The sequence below is a fragment of the Cygnus atratus genome, chromosome 1 (assembly GCF_013377495.2).
Source record: "Cygnus atratus isolate AKBS03 ecotype Queensland, Australia chromosome 1, CAtr_DNAZoo_HiC_assembly, whole genome shotgun sequence".
Lineage (NCBI taxonomy): Eukaryota > Metazoa > Chordata > Aves > Anseriformes > Anatidae > Cygnus > Cygnus atratus.
In genome coordinates, this window is record NC_066362.1 from 94,690,529 (window position 1) to 94,717,456 (window position 26,928).

Here is a 26,928-nt window from a genome sequence, read left to right on the forward strand (position 1 = left end):
TTACTTGACAATTGTAGGCACAGTTCTGGGAAACCCATGTGTCAGGTTCCACTTAGCCAGAGGCTTTGTGTGTGACCTGAAAGATACCACTTGCCCTCTTTACACCTCATTTTCCCATCTATAAAATTTCTGACTCTTGTCTTGTCAATATAATGTTAGTACTGCTAACAGGAACTCTCCCTTTCCATGTCTGTTTAGAGAATTCAGCATAATGCTACAGCTTAGTTGCAGTTTGCAGGCTCTGCTCTAATAGAACTGATAACTGTAATAAGAAAACATTTCAAATTTTACTTCTGTTTATGATCACCATTTGAAAACACTAAGTATTTGTTCTTTGATTGTTTGGGTGGGTGGTTTTACTTTTTTGTTTTGTTTTTAATGTTGTCCTTTTAGGACTATTTTAGGCTGGTACAGAGGACTATGTCTTAATTCTTTTCTTCCCCAAATGAGCACATACATATACTTTATGGAAAAAAGAAAAAAAGAATATTTTCCACACCTAGCTCTTCATATAAGCGTCTTGTGCATTCCATGCATGCCAGGTGAAGGAGTAAGACCCACTGAAGCTCTCACTTGAGGCAGAGGCTTGCTTTGGTTAGGAGCCCACATAAAATGACTCAAATCTTTTTTGAGAACTTTTGAAATCTACAGAAATTTGGCAGCTGATCCAGAATTGCTGGGAGATGGCAGTACACCTGAACTGTTGATACAGAAGCAAGTCACTGATGCATACGCCTAATTAGTGTAGAGCAAAAGAGGACCGTGGGACTGAGTAAGATTTGCAGACTCCCTAAATCTAATCTATTGCTGTCATTATCCGCTTGTTTTCCTAACACTGCTCGTGGACTCCTCAAATCCATCTTAAAACAGCTGCTTACTACTTTTTGCTATCACTACAGTTCATTGACTTCACAGCAACAATTTGAAGAACTTGGAATCAGACTCCTCCTCCGCACTGAGGGTACTGAAACTCACCTGGACACTGTCTAAACATGTGCCTCAAATGAAACCTGCGCATTAATCAGTGAGTCCAGTTCTTCAAGATATGTATGCACCTGACACGTTGTTGAATTTGCATCCTTTACTTAGACATGCAGGCTCCCTTATAACTGCTTCTGTAGGAGTTTTCAGAATGTGATTAGCACTCCTAGGGGTGGAAAGAGGTAGAGGAGGTCATGAGATGACAGCAAAGGGATGGAAGTCCTCTGCAGCATGAGATGGTTTTGCTGCTGAGCAGTGGGCTGAATTGCCCATTCTCTATGATTATGTAATGAAAGACCCCATTGTACAACGTGATACACACAGGGGAAAGGGGCTAGAGCTGCTCTGGGAACCTTCAGCCTGAACTTCCTGACCTTTGCGCAATTAAAATTTCAGACAGCCTTGCATGTACGCGTGCTTTTGGCACTGCATTCTCGAGAGGGTGGCTGTTTTCATTTCGGCCAAGAGACTTCAAAACATTGTTGGATAAATAAATGTAAATCAGCTGCAGATACCATTGTGTGTGACTCTCACTCCCTAAAACTGCTGCGAATACTAAACTGAGAGTCTGAGAGCTGTTTATGTTAATAAGGTAATTTGAAAGGTGCTAGGGTGAGGTAAGGGAAAACAAAGAGAAGGATCAGCAAAGTGCTTATGAACCCTAGTCTGTTTTTCCTTTCACTGGCAGTGCAGCCAAGTGCTGCACAAAACATATGATTGTTGCCCTCTTTAACTCCAGTTTTCCTCTGCAAATTCCAAGCAGGCCTAACACTCCTGATTGTTAAGCACAGCCCTGTGCACAGGCTGCCCAGCAGCTGCTTTTTCAGGTACAGCTCTCAGTCTCCTGTAACTTGTTAATTACATACTGCCTATCTGAATATGCCAGATGACTGTGTGAACTTTCTGTGACTTAATATTTACAGCACATTAGCTCTTGCAAGCCCCATCTGAGTTTGGACTGGATAATGCAGTATAATTTGTGCCGTATAATGTACAAACCTGCCTTAGGGATAGCATGTTGGAGAGATATCTGAGCTAGCTGTAAGTAAACATGGTCCTATATATGAAGGAGTCTCATCTTCTCCGCAAGGTCAATTATCAGTTACCCCAGTAGATTTCCACGCTAAGAAAGCTCAACTGTTTCTGAACTAATTTTGGTGTCTGGACAGTGAAAGCATACTCTGCTGGAGACAAGGCCTGAACCTGGGTTTCTCTACTGCCCTTCATACACGTGCTTGTAAGAAATGCACACCTCGTCTTTATTAACTCCAAGGCACTTTCTTAAAGTTCTTGACAATATACGAGTGCAAAAATATGAGAGTGGGAGAAACTATAATTTTCTGCCTCAGCAGTGCTAAAGACTTTAGTGTAAATGGCGATTAAGCTCTGATTCTGGATAATACAGCAAGATCAGTGACACTAAGTCCTTGGAATTTGTGGGGATTTTCTTTTCTTTCCCCCAAAAGGAGAACAACCACCCTAACAGGTCACTGGCTTCTCAAAGGGGAATATTTCCAGATGGAAAATGGACTAAGCTCTGCTTGGAGGGAGGCCTTTCTGGTATGGAAAGAATGAATAAGCTATGGTACATGTCTTCCAGTATTTGGTAACTTTAGTAAATTCCAAGCAAGCTGAGAGTTTTATTCATTGCAGCACAGGGCAATGTACTCATTCACTGGGTTCACCTTCACATGCTTTTCTCCCCAGTCTCTAGATGAGGATAAGAAGATTTAAAAAAATATTCTGGTTATGAGTCATCCAAGTGTCATAATCAAGACCTGGTAATACCACATAATATCAGTCTCATGCAAGCTATAACTCCCTCTGGGATGCTGAGCCATGCAGCGTTTCAGCGCTGTACACTTTCCTGTTTAAATACATTTTTGTGGCCCAGCTCAGGTCTAGACTACTGTAATTCAAAATCCAGAAAATCTACTTAATATTACTATTTTTGAAAGAATAAAAAAATAAAAGGAGAGAAGAAAGAACCAAACCTTATTTGGATGGTCATTGGCATGAAATATGGCTGTTGCTTGGCTCAGGAAGATTTACTTTTGGAGACTGTGCCCTTGTGAGCTGCATTACTCCTAACCTGCCTGTTGTGCTCTTTATGGAGCAAAGCAGGTCTTCTGCAAGTACCTAGAGCACCAACAGCTTACTGAACCGCATGAGTACAGTAAGGCAGGGAACTGGGTTGGCACCAGGACTGGCATCCTGCTTCCAGCCCCGATTTCAGGTCTCTGTATGGCATCTTAGTTTTCTTATAGAAGAAGAAACCAGTATCTCCCTGGACTCAAGAAGCTTAACTGGTATTTTGGGATCCTGTGGGAGGCACAGATAATCTACAGACAGTATCAGAAAGGTAAAGTGGTGAATAAAACCCAGTTTTCTAAAGAAAGGTTGCTTCTGATCAGATTTTCCTTAGGAAATCTGTGTGATGAGGTAAGCCCAGTGTCAGCAAGAATGTGTCACATCAGGGGTTCAGTTCAGGTTTATCTGGGACTGAAACCATTCCTCTTTGGTTTCAGTAGAGGCCACTAATGGTTTGTTAACCAAGCTGGTAAGTTGGAACTGACTCACAACAGTTAACACTAGAAAAGATGAAGTGGAAACGGAGCTTCAGAGACAGAAAACATTTGCTCCCCTTGGTAATTAACTAATGTAAATTTGGAGAGGGTCCAGTTCCGGTATAAGTTCCCAAAGGCTCCAAAACAACACCCCAATTCTGGTTCAAATGGGAAATGACAATTCTAAGTGTGGTCAAGTTCATTTCTCTGAATGCATTGCACAGCAAGCATGCTCTTCTCTCAGGTGTCTTGATCGCCAGCTGTAAGACGTGATGGATGCTACAAACATGAAGAGCACTACTGACTCATTTACTCAGTGTTCCTGACAAGGTGGCTCTCTATTCAATTCCCTACGTTGGCAATTCCATAGTCCAGTTTAATCGTATTTGAACCAGTCAATAATGTTTCTGCTTCTTAGGAAATTACTGTTCCATTTAACAGCATTTCCTGTCTTACTGTTTCTTCTAGCATCACCATAGATAGTTCTTCCTCCATGAAGGCCAGACTAATTAAAATCTGTGGTAGTTTTTTCTCCCTCTGTGTGGCTCTGTACAGAGGATCAGATTTGCCTCCCCTGCACATTGAAAAGTTACTCACATGAGTAGTTCAACAGAAAGGAATACACTTGTATGACTAATCTGCTCAGCAGCATAAAAGTTCACTGTCTGGACTAGAACTAAATGACTTTAAAGAGTGCTACACAGGTTGCAGAGGGGGTGGATTAAAACTCAGGAGTCCCCTGTGGCAAATGCCATGCTTTGATAACTAGACTGTTCTTCCTGTCTAGCTAAACTGAGTCTGCCATTTCTTTTTATCAGATTTTTTTTTTCCTTTACAAAGGAAATGCAAAGGTCTTTAGTGTTTTGATAAACCACATATAAATTTGGACCTTTGTAAGGGTCCTCTCAGTTGTGCAATTCTGTCTTGGAATAAATGCTTGGAATTGTTGAAGGTCTTGTTTCTCCTGGACATTTGCTTACCAGATTTGTTGAGCTAGCAAACATGTTGCTGTATGTTGGCACATACATTACCTCGGCTTAAACTAATTTATGGCATCTCTGACACAGTTCCCATTCCAAACAACGGTCTTAATCAGTCCCACTCAGAAACATATACAATGCTGAGGAGCTGTAACTACTAGTAGCTTTTCTCTTTAGTAGGACTTTGGCACTGGTCCATTTTTCAGCCCTTGATGTACAAACACGGAAAGCATCTTACTGAAGCAGATATGGCATTGACAGATGGATGAGTGCTTTTTCTTCTGTCAGGAAGAACAAAAACATGGTGAGACAACAGGAGGACAGGGGAAGTCATAGAAGAAAACCCAGTCTGTTTCCTTAAACAGAGATGTCTGGAGTGAGCCTGTATCAGAGCATCATAACATTTACTTATTGTTTCTCGAGTTGCTAAGGAAGGTTACTGAGGTAGCGGAGTATCTCTGTGATCACTTCAGAAGATAGGGACACTGGGGCTGGCTCTTACTGTGCCTCTAAAAAAAACTGCAATGAAAGAACACCCAGAGAGAGAGGAATAAGAACTGGATTTGTGCCACTATAATTCCTCTATCAAACTTAATTAACTAAAAGTTTATGTGCCCCTCATTTAAAGATATCCAAGAGGCTGCCCCAGACTGTAGAGATTACGTATCTCTTTATGGACCACTCTGGAGTTCAGGAGGACTAGCATCTGCACTGTATATCATGCCTCTCCTAGCTATCTGCAGTTTGATTTGGCTTGCCCTGCCTCTCTTATTTATGCTAAGTACAACGTAGGAGAGCAGTTGGTTATGCACCATACTGTTCCTGCACAGGCTGTGGCCACTTCTCAGTAGGGTCCTGAATTTGGCTTGATATTCCTTCCAGCATGGATTTAACCAAGGAGAAGGAAAGAGAAGCAGAAATGAAAGGTTAAGAATTTAGAGATGTTCTAGGTACCGTCAAGGATAATCCTCAGTCCATCAGTTTCTGCAGCTTGTCTCATATCTCAGGAAAAGAATTAGGGAAATTAGCTAAAGGAATTCACTTTAAAGAATGGTCAATGTTTGGAAGTGTTTTCCTTAAAATTTGCCCCAAATATATTTTTGACATTTAACTCAGAATTTCTCCCAGCTTCTTCCTTTATTTTCCAGCTAAGTGAAATGTTGTTTTAAAAAATAATTGAGTGTCCTTTAAAGGAAAAAAGGGAAGAAAAAAGAGAGGAAACTAAAAAAGTGGTCAAGAAACCCAAACGAAACTTTGCAAGACTTTGTTTTTTCACTAAATAACCTGAAACGATGAAAAACAAAATCTCAGTAGTTTGGTTCAACTTTTTCTCATGATGCATCAAAAATGCAGTAAGGCAAACAGCTGCCGAGGCGATGAGTTGTATGCCCCAGAGATGGAGACTGAGCAAGGGTGTGAGTCCAGCCCAGCTGTCACCTCCACCCCAAGAAATGGGCTCCTGGTGAAGCCCATGCATGGGTGTGAAGCAGTCTTTTTTCACTGAGCCAGTGTAACTCACCCTTGCTGTTAGCAACTTTACCCAACTCTTCCCTGCGAGGGACACCCTGAAATACCAGGTATTTTGCCCTGATTTTATTTATGATGGGAAACAGAAGGAAAGGAAAGCATGACTCAGTGCTGAGTTATTTTTGTCACTCCGGGTAAGGCGGTGTTGTTAGCAGTATCCCAAACACCGGAGTTGGCAGTGTGCTGCACTGAGCTGGGCTGCCTGGGACAGAAGAAAATAGAGCTGTTTTCAAGCATTCTTGTGTTCTGTTGCAAGACTGCCCCTTTACAAAGCCTTGTATACCCTGCCTTGACCCTCCTGCCCCACAGGAGGGGCTGTTCTGTCCAAATGTGGGGCAATTACTCTGATGCCTAGGACATGTGGGTTACTCCTGGGGGGCCGCAGAAGGTGCAGGAGCCTTGCAAGCCGGGCTGCCCTGAGTGAGAGGCAGGGGTCTGCAAATTGGGAAGGCTGGGTAAAACCCCTGGCAGAGGGGTGCTGTGGTGGGGAGGTGAGGGGCTGGCGGTTTGCAATTGGCTGTTGGAAGATGGCGGTTGGTGGTTGGCAGTTGGCCGTCAGCAGTTGGCCACGGGACATTCTGGAACCCTCCTGAGGAAGCTGCTGAGAAACCTGGACTGTGCAGCCCCTGCTGGGGTAAGAGCTGGTGGCCATGGCTCTTTTGAGGCTCTTGTGAAGGTGGGAGAGGGGGCACCTGCTCTGTGTTCTTTGTTTTTTGTTTGTTTGTTTGTGGGGTCATTGTTGTTTTTTTGTTTGTTTGTTTTTTAAGTTGCCCCTGCATGTCTCCCTTGCACCCATTCTGATATTCCCCGCTGTGGTCTCCATCCCCCCTCTGCCTCCACCCCACCACTCCCCCTTTCTTCTTTTCACATGTGCACCTCACAAATTCCTCCAGAGACTTCCCAGAGACTTCCCCAAGCAGACCCGCCGAGTGGGACCTAGGGAACCCTGAGGGAACTGAGGGCTGCCCACAGCCGGGTCCCCTTTGCTTTTCCCATCTCACACAGTGGTGGCAGGCCCAAAACAATGCACGGACCGAGACAAAGGACTCACACCTCTAGGTCTGTTTCCTACCTTATGCTGTGCTCTGACTGCCAGAGTCCCATGAGACGCAAATTGCCATGACTAACAAGTTCCATCTCACACTTCACATGAAGAGGTTTGGTGGCTTTTTCCAGAGTCTTAAATTGAATCAGGGATAATCCAACAAAGAGATTACAGACATATCAAGAGTTTACTTTGTGTGATTGCCACATATTTAATGCCAGATACAGTATCCTGTTTTCCCTCTACACTTCACTTGGAGATCACATCAAATAAAATTCAACTTCTCCGTTATGTAAAAATTAAGCAAGCTGCCTTCTGGTTTTGAAATTGTTTTTATTTAGCAAGAAATTAAAAATAAAAAATAAAAAGGCATTATGCTAAGGGAATTTGTTGTGTTTTGAGAAGAGATCATGACGAGTGTTTTTTTCAGGTCATTACTGGGAGATGGTCTGAGAGCCCAATCATGAGAAGCATGACTGGGGAAGGGATGGGGAAGAGAGAAAAACAACTCACTGTGGTCTTTAAAAATATTTTGGTTATTTACTGACAGCTTTTCCTTTGAGCCATGACCCATTTCCACCTGCTGCATGGCATCTGATGAAGCATATTACTAAAATGAATCCTTCATTTGTGTGGATGCTTGGGCTTTTGCAGTAGCTCCCAGTGCTGTCTCTGCTCTTAGGCCTTTTGATGTGCTCCAGCACAAGTGACCTTTCCCTTTTGGACTATAGAGACCAGTGCTAGCCTCTGTAGTAAAGTCTCTGCTTGTTACCCAGCACTGGTGAGTCTGTAAAAACCACTTCATCTTTCATCTGTCACAATGAAGCCCGTTGTGTTGAATTGCCAGTATAAAACCAGACTGAGGCTAGTTATGCTGCAAGCATTGGTATATTTGGAAAGCCTAACTGTCCTTAACTGCACTCAGAAAATAAGAGGACTAAAATGGTCCTGCTGCTGAATGCTCTTGCAACAGACATGCTGGTGAATACAGTCAGCTCTGGCAAGTAAGCATGTCTGATTCAGTGCAAAAGAAAACCTCTCCAGTGCATATATGAGCCTGACCTGGAGAAAAATTCCTCCCATCTTGTCATCAGTTTACCTGTGAGCATGCGAGTCACAACTGGCATGCCCAGCAGAGCTGCCTGTTCTCTCTTAAGCTACATACGCGCTGCTCTGTTTACAGCGTGGGCCAGGTCAGAACCCAGCTTCAGAGGAAGCCAGATTAAACCATTAGAAACCTGCCCTTCAAGCAGCCAGTTGTTAAAGAACTAAACCCTCTCTTAAGCTGCTAGTGGAAAAAAATCATCTGATGCTAGAAAATGCAAAACCCAGGCACTTCAAATGATCTTAGTAGATAAGCAGAAGTTGTGAACACTGATGTGGAGGGTGAAAGAGCGGTGCTGAAGAAATAGTTTTTAATCTTCAATAGATGTGAAATGTTTTTATGCCTTTTGCCACAGACTACGTTTTGCCACACATTTTGCTCATGAGCTCTGCAAGCATTGCAACTTCATTTGTCCATTTTCTCTGAAAATTACCACAGAGTACTTAGCAGCAATTTCTGAAGGGCTTATGGTCATCGTCAGGAAAATACCAGGAAAATAGTCAGATGTATAAATATAGTCTGTACTTTACAGAATTGAAACAAGGCAGATTCTTGTCCCAGGAACACCTAGATTAGTTTCCAAATGCCCGTGTTGATTTCCAGCTCTCAGAAATGCAGGCTTTCCACATGCTTTGAACCCAGGGGTTTGCTGGGTCCTCAAGTCTTGCTACAGAGCTCTGACCTTTTCTCTTACTGTTTGTAGGGTTAAGAGGCTGCTGCACTGTGAGCTAGGAAGGAAGCGAGTGATTCCCCAACCTGTTAATTCCCAGATTTTTAGGGCTCTGAAAAAGATACAATGATCGGGATGTGAATTTGAAAGTTCGTCCTTTTCACTTTCTCTGCAACCAGTTGAGCCAAATAGGTGGGAGCTGGGCACCCCTATGGGAACCTGTGTCTGAAAGCAGCTCTCAATTCCCCTCTTTGTAAGAACCAGCAGAGGGTAGGGTCACCACACTATGAGGCAAAGGGAATGAGACAGGGGCAATGGAGGAATTGCCCCTGTCACAAAGCTGTCCTCACTGCCTTTGGTAGCTGCACTGTAGGAGTCACTTCTCTGTCAGGACATGGGGGGCTTTTCTGATGATACCCAAGGCCTGGTTTTGTTGTTACTGGTAAGAAACATATGCAGCCCATGTCTTCACATCCCAGACTTTAGAGAAAAAGGTTGAAATTCAGTGGTACTCTGAACTGGCTCTGACCCCACTGTAATAGGAGTAAAACCTAACAGATATAAGTGAATATCAGACCTGTAGGAGAGGGGTGGGATGGAGCTTACTGAGACACGCTAAGGAAAATTTCACTTTTTCTGACCTGTCATTTCTCAGAGGTGCTACATTTTCCCTGATTGTATAATCAGAGTATTTGACCATTCTCTCCAATGATTTATTTTCATCTTACTGAAGCTAATTCCGTTCTGTGTGTCCTGATATCACTGGGAGAGGGAGACTTATTACATTGACCTTAGACCCTGTTCAGCTTTGTTTATTCTTATCAATGTGGCTGCATGGATTGTTGCTGGGGATCTGTTGATGGCAGGGTAGTGGTTGCAGTGAATTACCTGTAGACTGATCGTTCTCATACTAAAGAATTCACTGTACCAATAGAATCCAGTTAGTCTTTGCCAGCAGAGGTATGGACTCAGTACAATTGCTGTCTTGTAACAGCATAGCCCCTTACCAAGATTTCTCTGCATCAGGCCGGGGCTGATGAAGAAGGCCTAATGGGGGGGGGGGGGGCATTTTTCCTGATAGGACCTTCATCTTTAGAACTGTCAAGCCAGCATTAGGTTTGCAAGAGAGGAATATTGACGTTATCATGCAAACACTTTTATCCATCTCTAAGCTAAAAAGCTTATTTTCTGGAGTTTAAAATGTTGCCCTTGAAGCTTGTAGACTTTACTAGCCTGTACCGTGTGGAGCAGAGAACAAGCTCGCCAGTGAAAGTTACAGGAACTTGCAGTTTATAAGTATGTAGCACTTGCAATAACATCATAAATATTTCATTTCACATCACACTTGCAGTTCCCAGCACTGTTAATACAGATGTATTGTCAATCCCCAGCCACTGAGGAAGGAGAGCTTGTCTGGAAACTGGTTCATTCCTTCACTGGAAAGCACATTACCTCCACAACTCTGTAGTGAGCTAGTTGTAAAGTGTGGGCCCCTGGTTTCCCTTCTAAGCACATGGAGATTATTTTTGTTATTTCTTTCCTAGCAAAGACTCTGGGGTCTCTCATCTGACTTTCTGACAGAATCAGTTCTCAGTGGAACATCTCCATTTCCTTAAATCTGTTGCTGGATAGATGTTGGGATCGCTTTTGCTGCCAATTTGCTCAGTAATGCAATGTGAGTAGGACTATAGCAGCAGCTAAACACCACTGAAAATCATGAATATTTTTCCCTTGCAAGGCAATGTCTGTGTATACACATTAGAATCCCAGTGAGCTTCCTTAATCCTTTTGTGTTTGTGTATATCTTAACATTTTTAGAAGTGGTCAGTTATGAAATAAGCCAAAAAATAAAATGAAATGTTTATCTGAGAAATGAGCCTGATTTTACATACTAAGTTTTTTTTTATGTAGCTCTCATAATAAAAAGTCAAAAATCCACTGTTAGCATTGAATCTGAACAAAAAGTGAATCTCAAAAAAACAATCTGATTTTGCTCTTTAAAGGTTTTGATGTGCCAGTGTGATGGTATGTCAGAGGCCGATGGCAAGATCCGTGACAATCCAGCTGCATACATCAAGGCTCGTTCTGCAGATTTCGACAGATGTGTGTCCCTGGAGCTCCTCCATCATCATCTCCAACAGCTGACTTGGCGCTCAGAGCCAAGAGTGCAGCAGCAAAGATTTTTCTAAGGCAGCTTGCACTCTGCATCAGATAGTGGCCCAGAAATTTTAATTGTCATGGTCCAGCCCAGCAACAGCAGTTTCACCATGTCTGGTGGTGCTCAGCTGGAGCTGAATTTCCATTGGCAAAGCTCCGTGGAAATGAAGAGCAGAGATGGTGATGATGAGATGAGCTTTACATAACAGCTGAGGACATGGTTTTAGCTTAACATTATACAAGCCCAGTAATTCCAAAATCTTTGAATAATTTTGAATGCAGATTTTGGAGACTGCTGAGCCTGCTATTTCAAGAGTGCCATTGAATGAGCCCTTTGGCTTAGCAGCTGTAATGTTGCAGAATTTCCACATTTCATAGGGTGGAGCCATGCAGAGCTGCAGCTCTTGTTGAGTACCCAAATTGTACCAAAGACCAAGAGCTTTAATGTAGACCTCTCCATTTTTTTAAAAGCTGCAAGAGAAAATTCTTCAGTGAAATCCTGCAAGGGGGATGTCACAACATCTGCTTTTCTGTGTGGAACTTACGTGTGTAAGAGTAACTGCTGTAAAACTTCACCATCTCTGAAAAAAGCATCATCCTGTCTAATGACACAAAATGAATTAGGTATCTTCAATGCCATCTTGTGTGTTTAGAAAGTATGCAAATGCAGGGAGGGACCTATTCCCCTAGACACAGTAGGAATCAAGAAGTCTTTGCATTTAGAGTTCTTAGCATTTCAGTGACATTCTAGTCAAAGCTGGCTTTCTAGGCTTTTTTACCAGTGCTTCTACTGGATGTCAAATTTTGTTTCTTTTGTTTCTTTGCTCTCACTTGCATATCTTCTTTCCCCCAATTCCAATCCCTCTAAAAGCATGCATGCCCATGTGACGTGAAAGAGTACCTAGAAGCTATTATGCATGTGTTTGAGATTTCTGAACTGGCTTTCATTTGTCAGTGCTTTGGGTGGTTGAGGTACTTGTGGTTTGAGATTACTATCAGCTACTGTTTTTTCAATTATTAGACTTACATAATTTGTTCTTTAATGACTTCTGTGTTTGGTGACTGTGTCCAAAGGATTTAGGACTTTAACCCAGATTTTAGAAGATCCATTAATTTCACTCTTTTCCAAATCCAGATACACAGATTAATGAGGCAAATGCTGATCTTCTGGAAAACCCAGCTTGACTTTTTCTATCCCTTCCCATACATTACCACTAAGAAATATTCTGTTGAAAGTTACTTAGACGACAGCTATTTTAGCAGTGGCGGCTGCAGCCTGTAACCCACCGTGTAATTACAGGGTGGTTAGATGTGTACACTTTCTTACCAGGAAACAGAGCAGTCACCAATCCAGTCACATGTGGAGTGAACAACTCTTGCAAAAAGAGCAAGAGAAACCTGAGGTGGTACCTCAGACTCTTCAGTGGGGCAAAAACATGCTGGTTCACTTTGTTGCTTTGCCACAAATAACCAAGTTTTGAGGGAGATTTTATTTCCTCTCCCAATGTCTTTATGTTCAGGGCAGTGTTTCTAACACAGACTTAGCACTCATCCTGTGTTCTTTGTCCTTTCATTTCCAGCATTGCAACGTTAATATTTTGGTTCTGCAGTTTCCTGCCTGTACTGTAGTATTACCCACGGATGCCTCCAGTTTAGCTAACAGCATGTGCTTTCAACTATTGTTATTATTATTACTAGTATTATTTCTCTGGGCCTCCAGATAGAATCAGAGCCCTACAGCAACAGGTGTTTTGTACACAAATGCACTGTCTCTCCTCTGAAGTGTTTGCAGTCTGTTTTGTCCACCCTGTGACTGTTTCAGTGCAAATTAATCTTTTGTCCGGGACAGAGGCCCTCTGAGAATTTCCATATGGAACTAGAAATGATGATGGAACACATCTAGCTTTCCAAGTGCTTCATTTTTTTTTAATTTTTATTTATTTTTTTTTCTGGCAAATTGGAAATCTTCAATATTTCTTTTTGCAGACATTTACTCTTATTATGAACTAGAACTCTTCACTGTTTATTTGCTTTGTAGATGCTCTGTGTAGAGGCTCACTGATGTTTGCTTTTGTACAGTGTCATCCTCATCTGCCTAAGTTTCATTGCATTGCTGTAGATATATTTTGTCAGTATTGTCTTTAAACTTGTTTGAGGAAAGGACTAAATGGGAGGGAACAAAAGTATTCTGTGTATAATACCAGGTACAACATTGGTCTCTGAAACCTAGCACTGGCTTTTATGCACATCGTTGATGGTCCATGCAGCCAACAAAGTTCATGTATTTCATTATCTAATACACAAACAAGCAACAGCTACAGTAAAAATACTGTGATGAAACACAATGTAGTTTTGCCTTGCGTGAATCAAGTTGAGCTGAAAGCAAATCCTGTGGTTTTTGTGAGCTGAAACACCAGGGAAAACTTGGATCCAGGTGTGAATTTCGTAGCTCATGCTGACCTGTAGAATTTTCATTACTGGATATTGCTAGTACTTGATTAGTACCTGGTGGTTCAAATGCTGGCAGTGATGCATTTCCTGCTTTCTGCTAGATGAAATGTGCTTCATTGTAAGGAAACAGGGAGGAAGAAAGGATAGGAAAAAGTCATTTATTAAGTGGCATTGGATTACAATCTCTTGTACTGGAAACTATTTACGAGAAAGCATAGTCTGTGAAGACTAGGCTGGAGAATGTCCACGTTGGATCTCTCCAGACCAGAGCAGACTGTAAAAGTGAATAATAAATAAAGCACAAAGCAAATTTTACCAAGCAAGCAAGCAAAAAAGAAAGAAAAGTCCACTATGAAGCTAGTAATTTAGCACAGAAGGTGCAAGATATGTTGGATTGGCTGAAAAAATAAAAAAGATTCACCTAACTGGGTACAGTGAACCATGAATTCAATCGCTCCTCTGTTTTTCCAGTGAAGTAGGATAGCTTTGTATCTAGTTTTAGAAGAGGGGAATGGCAAATATTTTCCCAAATCAGTTTGGTTCAAAGCATGGACAAATGTAGCTCCATTTTGTATTTTCACTGGATGAAGTATTTGTTTGTTTTTTTTTCATACACAAAAATAATTGTTTTGAATGTTTCCAATTGTTATTTATATTGTTCTAGAGTTCACTGTTCTTTCTGGAAAGGCATCCCAAAAGTGGTTATGCAGATCATAGGCAGGTCTTTACAGCTGATGCTTGTAGTAATTACAGCACATATCCTCAGTACATGATAATTCATTTGCCCCTTGGAGTCAGCCAAAAAGGCTTCTATTTGCTTTACTGATCTTTGGCTCAGACTCTGAACGTTGATTTACAAACGTCACACTAACAAACATTGCTTGAGTTTTGTGAAAACTATCTGAAGGCTGTTTATTTATGCTCCTTAACCTATTTTTCTCATAAAAGGAGACACATGCACCCTTAAATCAAGCCAAACCTGAGTTTATCGCTGTTGAACAAAACCTAATAACAATAACATTGCATTAAAGCAGCTGCATTAAAGGGAAGAATTTTTAAAGCTATAGTGTTAGCAAAATCGAACCTGCTGTTTTTGATAGGCCCTTTTACGTACCGTTTTGATTAAAGCATACAAAAAAAGCTCTGTCAATAAGCACTCACCACTTTGGACTGGTACTACTCACTGTTTCTATGCTCTTATTCATTAGAAGAAATATATCTAACTGGGAGCTGTACTTCTGAACATGTTTTCACGTACTTCCTCTGCACATTACCAGACGACCCCCCTTAAGACACAGCCACCCAAATTTCTTTTATAGGACCTTTAATGAGGACAACTAAGAACAGGCACCAATTTGAACAGAACGTTTAGTTTAAGACATAATGGGTGAATGATGATATGCTCATTGCTGGCAAGAGCATTAAGCTGGATCTCCAACAGAAAATAGCTGAGGTATGGCAGTGCTTGTGTTCAGGAGCTCCCTCTAGCAATTTTGGTGATGCTACCCTTTATGAAAATGGTTCTGTTTCACTGCCTCTGCAGTAACAGATTTAGTGACAGGTTTCAGCAGTGATGTAGGAATCAGCTGTTTTCTATCCTAACTTAAAAAGAAAACTTTGTGTGCTATTTTACTTAGTGAAAATACAGTGCTTTTGTCCATGCACAAGTGTAATGAACTGAAAAACAACTGAAAAATATTCAAAAGCCATTCATTTTCTCTTTTATAATGTAACTCTTACAATGGTCTCTTCTAAAACATCAGAAAATAGATACTAAGAGAGATCTAATTCCAATTCAGGAATGCAATTGGTGCTTGTGTTCACATTTAAGCATGTGAAGAAACTCCCTAATTAGGATGTAAAAATAAGGTTATCTGTTAAATCAGGCTCACAGTTTTGTACAAAATTTCCTATTATGATTTTATTACTTTCATGAGGTAAAGAATGATTACTGTTAATTTCAGGTATTACAATAACCTAGCAAAGATTGCTAAAATCCTTTTTGAAAGGAGTTAACCTGGTTTATATTCTTCTGCATTTTTCATGTAGTGATTTCTTTTTTTTTTTTTTTAATAGCTCTATTGATCTTTATCTTCCTGTTAATATGTATTAATGAAATTCTGCTACATCTTGTGGATTGTCATACGGATTGTCATGGAGTTTGTATTACAGGCAGTTGAGCCTCTAAGTGCACAGCAAAGGGTTATACTCTTGTTATTTATATTCCTTCCTCGAGAATAATACCTTTTTGTAGTTGGTGGTTTTAACAGAACCTATCATGTGTAGATGAAGTATGGGGCTGTCACCCCCAATGAAACTATGTCCTATAGCAGTACCCAGGCATATGGGTTTTATTCACTTAGTTAAGCAGTTTCTGTAGAGTCTAAAACCTGAATTGGACAAAACGAAATACTAAAAAGAGAAGCATATAGGTCTGTGAAGTGTTGGAATGATGTTTCAGCTGCCTTGAGCTGAACAAAGTTCCTAACAGATGAAAAACATTTTTGTTCACTTGAGATAAGTGCAAGGCAGCCAAATGATTACATTCAAACTTTCCAATCCTTGCAAAGATTTGCTTCTGAGTCAAAGCCAAACATCAATAACTGCTGCCCAGAAGGGATATTGTTGTTTGGAAAGAGAGAGACAGCTATAACTGTTTGCAATGCTGAGCCTGGAAATTCCATCTCAGTCTCATCTTCATCATTGTGCTTTTCCAGTGCTCACATGAGCTCCACCGCTGCTGAAGCAGCAATCCAGGAGCAGCAGATCTATCTTTATGAGGTAATAAGCTACTCCAACAACAAAAAAAAATGTGTCGAATCTATACATCAGGAAAGATGTAGTCTAGTGAGCAGATAGCCTGGAGAATAGAAAGCCGTCATCAGTGTTCCTTCAAAAAAAATTATATATATATATATATATATACACACATATACAGGAAAAAAACTCTGCAACTAATCTTTTATGGTTTGAAACACCGATTGGCCAAACACGATGTTCTGCCAGAATTAAATTCAGGTTAGGTTTATCAAATGACCATGAATAGTTGACTATTAACAGGAAATTCGGGCCTTCAAATATTGGCCTAGAGCAATTTATTTTTGTGTGTTATGCTGTTAATGAGATTTCAGCTGTTCTTTTACAAACAGTTTCTCTTGGACTCAGAAATAAGTGTTCCAAAGAGCTGTCATAAATTAAAAAGAAACAGGTAGAATCTCTGCAGAAACAAGTCAGCATAGGAAATACCTTCAGAACAGCTTAATATGGGGCTGAGAGGAGACATTGATTCTGGGATACTTGTGGAAAATCAAAAAATGACAAACATGCAATACTCAATTCTTAACCTTACTTAAAGGCACTGAAATGTCTTTATCTGATCCAGGAAGGATTTATTCATGTATTTACCCATGACTTTATCTTCCCCAGCAAGGCTTTCATGAAGACTGTAGTATACTCTCCCTTTTTGAGCATCCTGCCATTTTTAATAGGAGAAGGAATTAACGTTAGAAAACAGACCCGAAGAAACCACTCCCACCCTTAAAACAGTGCTCTTTCTGTGGTGTTTCTAGTATGTATACAGATTTCACTTACCACCAACCAAAATGTTCCTTTTTAAAAAGGAGAACGACTGACTCTTGTAAAGTATTAAGAAGCTTCTGGGCATCTGGTGTCTCTCCTTGCTGCCAACTCCAGTTAAATACAGTTGCAGACTCTCCACTGCGGGTATGGGGATAAAAAGCAGATGTCTTTCAAATCCTATGTGAATTTTCTGTAACTGTCATTTGAAAGAAAACACCTTTGACTTGTGCACCAGGCAAGTCTAAACTAAAACCACGGGGAGAGAGTAAATATGATCCTCCTGGTGTCATTTTTAGAGGCTCTTTTCTGTCCATAACTGCTCTTTAAATGTAAATAAACACTGTTCCCTTAATATGTGAATTTTTGCCCCGAGAACACTATTAGGGATTGCACAAATATTACCTCAGTGTATATTCAGACATTATTAAAACAAATTACTCTATTGCAGTACAGCTAAGGCCCATTCATTCATTCATAATGGTGGAGGACTGTGCAATGTCCCCGAGGTATGCCAGAAAGAACTGCTCTGTTGTGAGTGTACACACTGAGTTATTTAAAATTGATTTATTTTGTTAATATCGTATAATGGCTCCCAGGAGGAGACAAAAACAAACAGATCAGAGCTGATTATGCCTCCAGGTTATTCCCTGAGACAAGGCAGTAACTCTTAGGTCTAGAATTCGCAGCCACAGAAAGATACTGCTTTGTGCTTTGTGTGCTTTTTTTCCCTGCGTCCCTTTGAACCTCACACTATTCATGTGCCTCAGGTCTTAAACCACCACAGGCCTGCATTGTACAGCTTGGCCCACGTTCTCCAGGCTGCCTGAACTGTATCTGGCAGAAGTCCAAAGAGGTCTTACACACACAGCTATAGTTCGTTTGAAACCACTCATATGACTCCCCGGTCCTTGGCCTCTGCTAGTCTTGGGCCACCCATTGGCACAAGGCAAAACTGTCCAAAGAAGAAAACCTCGAGTAGCTGGGGATTCCCAGTGCACAGATACAACCAGTTCTTTTCCCCTTTTCTATTCTGTATGTCAAATACACAAAGGGCACAACCTAGAACGCAAAGGTCTGTATTAGCTTTGGCTCAGCAGGAAGCTGCCTGGCCTGAAAGATTACAGATTGGCAAAAGCAAAGTGATTCCCTGCCTAAAAGAGAATCATGAGATTTTACTTGTATTCTTAGACCCTTGAGGCTTCAGTGGCTAACAAGACTTTATTTAAATCCCTTGGCTACAACCTAGGGATCTATCCAATGAAACAGTTATATTACTTCCAAATAAGATAAGGCCGGAACGAGGATACATTTCTGATTTCTTAATGCCTAGTTTAAGAGTTGTTACTTTGATGATATGTTTGGACTTCAGATATAGGCCTGATTCAAACCTATAAGGGCTGAATTTTCAAGGCATTTCCAGTTGTCTATACATCTATTTGCTACTTATGTATGTTAGACTGAGTAAAACTGACATGACTTTGACCCTGGAATGTACTTACACTTGTGGCTCACATTGAATATTTCTCTGCAAAGCAGATAAAAAGTTTTTTTTGTTTGTTTGTTAGGTTGGTTGTTTTGTTTGTTTTTTAAACAGTTTGAGTAATACCGGGGTTTGTCATTTTATTGCAGAGAGAAAGAATGAAACATTCTCCAGCGCTACATAGCTTCAGAACATCCTCTAGAAAAGGAGCAAGCTCTAGAAGTGACTGCACTCTCTACGGTAAGTGTATACCTTCTACTGTTTATCTGTTTAATCCATGGCCTCCAGTGTAAGTAGAATGCACCAGATTATCACTCCAGTTATTACCAACAATGAAGTTAGATCTGGGAACTGATCTTCTGCCCTCAATTTCCAGCTTCCAGTAAATCAAGGATGAATGTCATGATGTACCTCTCATTAGACTATAGAATGCAAAAACTTCCCATATTTCTGAGTTTTCAGCAATCTTCTGTGACAGTCCCACTTCTCTTCCATGATCAGACACTAGTATCTCCTCTTGATTCAGGAGAATCCTCCAGTGAAAGAATCAGGTTTTCAAACTGATAACTGGTAACTTATAATGCTGCATTATAAAGGGGGGCAAAATACTTTATGAATTCTGGACTCCAAACTAAAGGTTAACTCCTTTTGAACTGATAGAAGTATATTTCAAATAATTTCTTTTAAGTCTACTTCTTCTTTGGGAAAGGGAAGTGATAAACCATCACAGGACCCTGACTGAGAGCTGAAGATACGGAGTAGACATGTCCTGAGGCTTATTCTGAGAAGGCCCAGCCAGCATCTGCACTGTTAAAAAAAAAAAAAAAAAAAAAAAGCTGTTGGGAACCTCTGCATAGTCTGAGGTCTGCCCAGCCTAAGTTAGAGCCTTACAGTTTGTTTTAATTATGATCTTCCTTGCAGTATTGCAGCGGCCCTGATGCACTCATGCTATTGCAAACCCCCAGTGCAGATGTGTCACACTGTGCTGACAAGGTCTTCATTATTTTGGCCCTGTGTATTACAAATTGTTTTTACTGATTGGTATAATCCCCTCTGTGTTATTTAAATTGCAAGTTTCTTTTGAGATGCAGGAAAAGAATGAGGTAAGAAAGGTTGAAAGTATACATCTGTGATTAGGACTTGAAGGTATTTTCTTCCACATCATCTATTTTGACTATTCAGGTTGTGAACTCCACGAGGAAGAGGCTTTTATCTCTGGTTTTCAGCAGGATCTCTAAATTTGCCAGTGATACTATTAAATTATAGTAATGTTATACATATACATTTGTAGATTCATACGCTATATATGCAGCACAAATATATTTTGTAAATACCAAGTTAGGATTCTGCTTTTTGTATTCACAGTTTTTCATCAAAGCAATCCTTTGGTAAATTTAAAAGCACATGGAATTTCCAATAAAAGACAAACCCTGGAAAAATAACAGAGCAGGGATAGGGACAGAAAGGATGAGCAAATAATGAAGTTTATATGTGGGGTATGGGTCAGATTTCAAAAGCAAATGGAATAAAATTAAGCAAAACAGCATGTATTCCAAATTGGAATCAGCTATAACATTACAAAAAATCTGTGTACCTCCTATTGTAAATATTTATACTTTTGAATTTCCTTAGTAAACTGCCAGATATGAATCCCAAAAGAACATTATTTACTTGTTTTAGTTTTTAGCTAATCTGCACGTAATTTTTCCTGTGAGATCAAAATCTTACAGTACTGAGACATTGGATTTTTTGTATTGTGGATCAAGCAGGAATACAATTCATACATGCATTACAGCATCATCTGTTAACACATAGCAGACTATAGTGACTAGAATTTGACTTCACAGAGCATTAATATCTGAATATGATCCCATAAAAAGAACCATAAACCTCCTTGGACCAGATGGCCTGCAGAAGTCCCTTCCAACCTCAGTCTCTCTGTGATTCTGTGTTAGAAAGGGAGAACTTCTTGCACCTGAAAATCCAGGGGGTATCAGTGCAGGGATTATGCTATTCAAGTTTACATATAACTTCCTGTTCTGTCTCACTACTTGCAGTTACTTGGTTTCTGACAAAATGCAGCCTATTGATCAGTCTTGCTCAAGCTGAATTCTGTCCTACCAGTCTAATTCCGAGTTATTCTTTATAGGGTTAATTCCCGCCTTGTCTTTCATGCCTTAAATTCCATCTGCTGCCTACCTTCTCCTCTCCACAGTAGGAATACAATGGGTCTTACATACCTTCAACTTATCTACCTTGATGTCTGCCCAAGAAAAGTCCTCATAAGAACTGGTTGCTGCTTTTATAGTGTCTGACATACAGTTGTTTGGATTGTTATTGTTGCTTTGAGCTATTAAGTGGAATATGTGCTATTAACTTAAGATTTTAGCATGTGTTTCTACAGGATGTTGCAACGGAAACAGAAACTATCGGTGATCAGCTTGCAGAGTTAGTAATTTACAGTGAGCTTTCTCAATACATTCATGCATCTCACACCCTCGTGTGTTTTTGAAAATCTTAACTCTGATCTTTTGAAAATCTTAACTCTGGAAGGAGTAACTGGGCATTAAAGCATTGAACCTGCTGCCAGTATTGCATGTGCTTTCAAACATCACTATTGATATCCTGCCCTGCCATGTTTGGTGTGTCTGTTCAAACTGTAAGTTTCTTAGGTCACGGACAGTCTACAACTCCCTGTTTGTATAGTGATTATTATATCTTTGTCAATTTTGATTTGTCCCTAGACATTGCTATAATAAACATGGGTAATAACAAAGCAGTAATCTTCAATCACCTCAAATTTGAGCCAGCAGCATAAAGGCAAGGCCTCATTATCCCTTGAGCCATTCATTCGGTCTTTTGAAAGCAAGCTCTTAAACAGTGCAAGTATTTTTTCTGTCCCTCTCTCCCCAGAAATCCCCACCCCTTTTTCTTTATGTAATTAAAAGGCAGGTAAGAGAAAATAGCCTCAAAAGCTTTTGGGAAGAATCTGTTTCCTGAGCCCCTCCAGGTCCTGATGACAGCACTAAAACAGAGGGGGGGGGGAAAAAGAGATTTCATAGTTTGGCAAAACAGTTTTGATCAAAATAACTGCAGTTTGCAGGGATTAGATCTGGTCTACTGTCTTGCAGAGGTAAGAACTGGACAGTGGCTCTTTATGATTTCATAGCCCTCTGGGTAGGCTGCCAAAGTAAGCATGTTTTGGATGAAAGTCGGAAAAAGGGGAAAAAAGAGCTGGCATCAACAGACGTTTTGGTGTCCACCTCCTGCCCTAATAGTTTTCTTTTAATCCTTAGCCAGGGCATGAGAAATACAATCCTCCTGCATTAAAAGCAATTAAGCAGTCATATGTTGGACTCTATGTGACTTGAGATTTGCTCCCTTTACGGGATGAATAAGGTTAATGGAATCTGGTTAGAAGCTGAAAAGCCACCATGGAAATTTTTACAAACTTTCTCTCCTCTATCCCCCAAATGTAACTTGCTCCTTCTACAGATTTTATTCTTACTTTTGATGACGTGAGGAGTAAAGCAAGGAGGGATATAATATTTACCTGGAATAATTTTTAAGAGTTCTTTTGAGATATCCCAGTGTATTTTAGTTCCTTAGAGCTTGTGTCTTGGAATCTCTTTCACTTTCATGAAGTCATCTAAGTGAATTTTTGTGTCCTGATCTCTGGTTATGATTATGGTTATAAAGAGTAGAAATAATGTTTACTTTCAGCTGGTGCAGTAGAGCTTGAAATGGTAAATGAAAACAGATGACACACAACCAAGTCCCAGTGCTATACATTGTTTTTGCAGGTTTTTTTTAATTTTTATTTTTAAAAGCCACTCTCCCACCCCTGCATACACGTGGCAGTGTTAGTAGATTTTCAGCCTTGGAAGTGTTAGCAGCTGAGTCTTGTGTAACCTTTCCACTTCAGGGCATGAGCTCATCAGCTTGTACAGCTAAAGCACTGCTGGGCACTGGTCAGCGTGAAGTGAGGAGACCACAGGAAAACAAACAAGCAAACAAACAAAAAAAAAGTGTCCTATGGAAAGTATTTCTTAATAAATGGACAAAAGACAGTGATTTGCTGCAAGGTGGCCTCTGAAATCAGATGCCAGATGGCATAAAAGTGTTGTCCCTTAAAAACTCAATATTATTCTCTGTGAGGATGTTATACACACTTCTATGACATGTTGGAAATACAGGGGGTAGGGTTGAAGAGCAGGTTCCCCATCTAAACCCAGTTTGACAGTTTCAGTTTGATATTGCAGTTTTCACTTTCTATTCTAAAACTCTTAAATGGATTAACAGTTCTCATAGTTTGCTGTGTTCAAGCTTGGAGGTGGATGCACTTTGATGACAGAAGTCATGCTTAGTTTCTACAGAGTATCTGCAATAACTAGAAGACCATGCACTTCACAGAGTAGGTCAGTGTCATCACCCTGTTTTACCTACCGGAGAAGTGTGACTTCTAGAGGAGAAGAAATCTACCTATGTTTACTAAAGGTATTGTCAGCTTTATTTAAGGCAGATTTGAGGGTCTATTTTATATATATATATATATTTTTTTTTCTTTCCTATTGCGGCTGTTCTTTCCTGATTTTTGAATGGACACAAAGTTGTTCTGGGTGATTGCGGGCGAATCACTAAATTCCACTTCCCTTCATTTTATTGTCTATTTGAAATATTGATGACAATTCAGAGGGGATTAATGTAGTTAAATATATAAGTAATGGTGAAGTACTGTAAGATCTCTGGCCAGGAGGTGTTACTAACAGGCAAAGCAGTATTAGTCTCCTCCAGTGTTCTGACTGCTTTTTAAATACTAAGTCCAGAGAGCCAGGAGTGCCTACTTACCTCAACCTCATTGGGTCAATGAGTTGCAGAGAGCTTTTTAAAAAAAACCCTCTGTTTCTTATTACTTCCTGTGCTGCTCTGCTGTGGCACTGACAGCTCAGCTCCTACATTTGCAGCATCCTCTTGGTTTGGATATCCCCTACATCAGGTTTAGCTTGTTAGCAGATCTGTAATGTGCTGAGTTGCTCTCCTACAATGTGGGTCCTGCAGTAGTAAGGAGACAGCTGTACTGTATTGCAGCCAGTGGTAAACGCTCCTAAAAAGCATGTTCCTACAGTTATTCGTCTATAAGGCACCATCATATAAGCTCTTTTAAGTTTCCTACTGCAGATCTATGCTCTTGGTCCTACCAATAACAGGACTAGCTAGGCTAGATAACCCAGTTCTTTGCTGGGATCTTACACACCCCTACTTCCCTCTCCTGAACCAGCATGCCAAGGAGCATGATGGGTCACGCAAGCCCAGACCCAGTCATCTGTTTTGTGTTTGAATATACGGCTTTTCACATCATGCAGCCTAGGTGCACATCTTCAGCCCCTTGCAATGTATCTGTAACATGACTTGATACAAGAACCTTTTAAGATTTTCCTCAGCATTTCAGTATTAAGAGGTCTGAGTGCTTGCAGAAAAATAGAAGGAAAGAAACTAAGCAGAGATGGGTGGTTTGAATTGAGGACTGGAGGTGGTTACTTGGGAGAAATGTGAAGGGGATTAAGGTGTGTGACTGTGATAGGATGCAAACTTTTAAAAGGTGTTTGGTCCACAGTTCTCTCTGTGACAGAGCCATGAAGATACAGGGGAAAGGGCAAAGGGTTGGTGAAACAAATTTTCCTACTGAGTATATATGCTGAAGTTTGCCTGTGATCAGACATTCTTGGCCATGCTTTGTAGGGCTTTCTCAAGAAAGAAAGACCATGCATAGCAGGGTGAGAATGCCTACATCCTACATTTAAAAGGCAGGGCAAGCATCAATTCCCCTTGGTTTATGAGCACCTCTCCAGCTTAATCCTTCATGGTAGTGGAAAGCGTGGCCACTGCATACTTTCTCCATCATGTTTTCCATCAGGTTTTGATGAGTCACCCACAGGGCTGGTATGCAGTGGTCTCTTACTCATTTGCTTCTCCTCCCCCTAAATTGAAAGCTGTGGGCCCTGGCTTGTAGACAGATTTTGATTTCTATAATAAAAAGGAGAAGGAGCCTTCCCACTAAGAAGGTGGAGTGCTGAAACAGGAGAGGAACCCCTGCCCTTAACTGCACTCCTTTGAATTCTCATTAATTCCTCCACCCTCTTCACAATTTGCCCTTGACTCCTCCAGCCCTAGATATCTCACTGGCTTTTCCCTGTTCTCTTTTCTATCCCCACAGAACCTACTTGAATTAATGTATACCATAGAGATATCACCAGCCATTTCTGAATGGGCTTGTTGGTGAATACTGTGTTATTTTTGTTAATTTTCTTTAGAATTGCCTTATATGCCACTATTGCTCAGTGGTGTAATGCACAGAAAGATGCATTTTTTAATGTGAGAACTCCCTGTCACAAATGAAACTCTACACGTAAGAAAAAGAATCACTAGAATCCCAAATCCAACAAGAGAGTATGCAGAGAACTAATATTTCTCCTATGGCAGTATTTTTCATAGGATGATGTGAAACTGTCATCTAGTGGTCATAATAGGTCTTACCTTACATTCCTAAATAGCCATTTTCATTTGGATATAGCTGCAGTGTTCCTTATTCCCAGGATATATTGCCTGAAAATACTAAGCTAAAATAAAAATTTGAGAGGCTTTGAGGTGAAGGGAAAAACCCTAGAATGTTTGATCAAGAAGAAACAAATGTATAACTTTGTGCAGCAAGACTGTGAACTCCCTCTTTCCTTTCTCTCCCACAACTGACCACAGTGACATACGAGCTTCTGCCTTCCTGAACAGTTGTGGGAGGCTGAAGATCAAGATAACTGAAGCTAAAGTAGGGCATCAAAAGAACTTCTCTTGTTAGATACCCTACTACAATCATTTTGCATATCAGCCTCAATTTCAAATTTCCTCTTAACAATAGCAACACTTCATCCTAATTCATCTTAGAAGGTTGTTTTATTACAGCATCAGGGCAATGCCTGGGTTTTCAGTTGGATAACCACAGCCTGTAAGGGAGAAGAGCCTTCAGCCTAGAGGTGTAAGTCTTCTGCTGTGCATTGACTTCAGTAAGATGCAGTAAATCAGCAGGGTTTTATCAAGAAACTACATGTACCTTGAGTGGGCACAGCCTCAAGCTCCAAGAACTTGGGGTGCAGCCCTCTATTTAAAAGCTCCTATGCAGCAAGTGTTTTGATACTGCCAGAAGGAAGCTGACTATGTGCATCTCCTCACAATGGTAGATTAATGTTTTACAGATGACTAGTTGGTAAAGCTAATACTAACACCTAGACAATAATGACTGAAGTTAGTAGATTAAATGTGAGAAAAGTGGAACTGGTACACATTGTGATAAGAATATTCTCTTACAAAGATGAAAACTATTAGAGCAGTGCAGTGTTCTGAGTTTGATGACTCAGGCTGTAGTATTGCTGTGTAGCGTTAGCACCTGCAGGCAATAGCTGCAAAATGATCCTACTTCCAAGTGGAATTCGTGGTAGACAGAAGCAGGTGTGAATTCTCAATTTTTTGTATGCTGAGATTCATGTGTACTGGCCAGTGAGAAAGCTTGTATGCAAACAAGATCTGTTCTGGAGCAAACTTGATAAAGTAAGTCATAATACTCAGCAAACAGATTTCCCATCTAACTCAGTTTACAGATACTGTGCATTATTTGTATGTTCACTGTGTTGGAGCCCTAGTTTTGGATTAGGATCCCTTTATACAAGATGCTTGCAAAAAAAAAAAAAAAAAAAAGAACCTAAAGATAGCATTTGCCTTGTAATGCTTACAGTTTTACATATATATCAAGGGGCAATGCTGACAGAGGCAGATTATGGGGACTGTAAGGAAATGACAAGACAGTTTGATCTTGAGCAGTAATTCCAGTATGCCCACACCCTAAACAGCGTCATTTTGTCTTGAATACCCGTCATTGCAAAAGTTAAACAAAGACATTATTTAGGGCATGAAGAAAAATAATGAGATATATTTCTAGATGTTTATGCAGTTTCCTAAGCAAGGAGTGTTCCATCTGAGGTAAATGAGAAAAAGCACAACTGTAATTGTTTTTAAACTTAACACGTGATCAAAGATATATGTCACTGTTAGTCTGTCAGAAAGAGATGATTTCTCAGTAGTGAATGCCAGAGAGCAGATTAAGCTATGGAAGCCTTTCTGACATATTCACTAGTGAAATACAGTCAGTAGTGAAAATTCTTTGCTCAGTATTTTCTGTGAATTGGTTTTGGTCTGACTGAGTAACTTCTTTCTGTAAAAATGTATTTTTGGAGCTTTCTTTCTAGTTATGACTAAATGCATTGCATACTTAGCTTCCCTTACGAGTTGAATATGAATCAGTTCTTACACTGCTTGTAAAACTTTTCAAATTTTTGAATTT

The 26,928-nt window shown here is 40.4% G+C and overlaps 1 long non-coding RNA gene across 5 annotated transcripts in view; it reads left to right on the forward strand.

Annotated features, from left to right (window-relative positions):
* LOC118244898 (uncharacterized) overlaps nt 1-26,928 on the forward strand; it is a 127,267-nt gene that overhangs the window by 40,948 nt on the left and 59,391 nt on the right. For all 5 annotated transcript variants that reach the window (XR_004777692.2, XR_004777693.2, XR_007707949.1 and 2 more), the window contains exon 4: nt 18,692-18,782. This is a non-coding gene — a long non-coding RNA (uncharacterized LOC118244898). The remainder of the gene's footprint in view (nt 1-18,691; nt 18,783-26,928) is intronic.